The sequence below is a fragment of the Giraffa tippelskirchi genome, chromosome 5, assembly GCF_054371585.1.
Source record: "Giraffa tippelskirchi isolate mGirTip1 chromosome 5, T2T-mGirTip1v1.2.pri, whole genome shotgun sequence".
In the NCBI taxonomy this organism is placed as follows: Eukaryota; Metazoa; Chordata; class Mammalia; order Artiodactyla; family Giraffidae; genus Giraffa; species Giraffa tippelskirchi.
In genome coordinates, this window is record NC_137279.1 from 147,418,362 (window position 1) to 147,420,422 (window position 2,061).

General features: G+C 39.0%; 1 non-coding gene across 1 annotated transcript; it reads left to right on the forward strand.

The window, feature by feature from the left end:
* The first annotated feature begins 1,124 nt into the window (after positions 1 to 1,124).
* TRNAC-GCA (transfer RNA cysteine (anticodon GCA)) lies at positions 1,125 to 1,196 on the forward strand. The gene has a single exon. It is a non-coding gene; the product is annotated as a tRNA-Cys (tRNA).
* Positions 1,197 to 2,061: the final 865 nt, after the last annotated feature.

The window sequence follows — 2,061 nt, forward strand, 5'->3', positions numbered from 1 at the left end:
AAATCACACATGGCAGGAGTGTTGAAATTATCTCACCAGGAATTTAAAAGAACTATGAAAATAAAATTTAAGATTTTAATTTAAAACAATATTCTAAAGACTCTAATAAACAAGGTAGACAGCAAGCAAGAGCAAATGGTCAATGTAATCAGAGATGGAGATCCTAAGAAAGAACCAAAAAGAAATGCTATAGATCAGAAATATTGTAACTGAAATGAAGAATGCCTTTGATGAGCTGGACAGGGCCAAGAAAAGAATCTCTGATTTGGAGGCTATCTCAATAGAATCCTCAATTGAATCTCCAAAGAGAAAGAATACTGACAGAAAAGCAGGATAGAATATCTAAGGACTGTGAGGCAACTACAAACGGTATAATATATATGTAATGGGAAGAACAGAAGGAGAAGAAAAAGGGACTGAAGAAATATTTGAAATAATAATGACAGAATTTTTCTAAATTAATATCAGGCACCAAACTACAGATCAAGGAGGCTCAAAGAACGCCAAGCAGTATAAATACTCCCCCAAACTATACATTGGCATTATTTTAAACAATAGAATATTCAAGATAAAGAGAAAATCCTGGAAAAATCCAGAGGGTGTGGGAAAGAGGAAACCTCACCTACAAGGATTACAGATAGGAATCACATCTGACTTCTCAGAAACCATTTCTAGTATACAGAGTATTGATTAATCACAAAGGACTATAAAGAGGGTGAAGGTAAACATGAGACAGGATCTCATTTATTTCCTTTTGTGAAACTCTGCAATTTTAATTAAAGTAGACTTTATCTTCCCTCATAGCTCAGTTGGTAAAGAATCCAGCTGCAATGCAGGAGACCCCGGTTTGATTCCTGGGTTGGGAAGATACCCTGGAGAAGGGATAGGCTACCCACTCCAGTATTCTTGGGCTTCTGCTGTAGCTCAGCTAGTGAAAAATCCACTTGCAATGCAGGAGACCTGGGTTCAATCTCTGTGTTGGAAAGATCCTCTGGAAGAGGAAAACGCTACCCACTCCAGTATTCTGGCCTAGAGAATTCCATGGACTGTGTAGTCCATGGGGTCCCAAAGAGTTGGACACAACTGAGTGACTTTCACTTCACTTCACTTTATCTTCCTGGGCTTCCCTGGTGGCTCAGATGGTAGAGAATCTGCCTGCAATGCAGGAGACCCAGGTTCAATTCCTGGGTTGGGAAAATCACCTGGAAAAGGAAATGTCAACCCACTCCAATATTCTTGCTTGGAGAATTCCATGGACAGAGGAGCCTGGTGGGCTACAGGCCATAGGATCACAAAGAGTAAGACTCAACACAACTGAGTGACTAACACTTTCACTTATTTTATCTCAGTGGACAAATATCCATATTAATCCACCTGATACAACAAAATTTGACCATTATCTCTTTCCCCCTCTGTGACTCAGGTGTTTTAATCAAATTGCTGTTCTCATATCAAGTCAGAAATTTACGTGGTGATTTTATATTTGCATAATGTTTCCCTTTGCCATTTCCTAAGAACTAATTATAAAATGGCTGAAAATGGTGCTGTTTTTGTAATATACCAGTGAAAGACACTTCATGCTGACACAGAAAAATCATGCTAGATCCTTTTCAGCAAGCACTGAAACAAAAAATACATGTGGCTTTGTCATGCCACATTATTCTTAAGATGCTGAATCTACTGTTACCAATTGCCAGACGAGAACAAATACCTTGGAAAGTAAGGTGTTCATTGATTTGTTTCTGAAGCTTTGATTGCACGTCATCAGCCTGGGTAAGTTTGGTGAAAGGAAAGATGCAAAACACAGCATGTTCTAGGAAAGTCACTGAGAGGAGTTGAGGTGGACACTTTGGGGAAGGCTGCTCAGTGAGCTGTGACTTGTGAGCTCAAGCATTTGTCCACATGCTTTTTGCTATGTGACTGTTTATCTTCTGTCTCACAGGTTGATTTATGAAGCGTGACATGGCACTATATAAATGCAACACTATGTTACTCGGAAAACAACAGAAAATGACATATTAAGTCACAGTGGCCCAATTGTTTTGAGATCTTAAGTCCCAT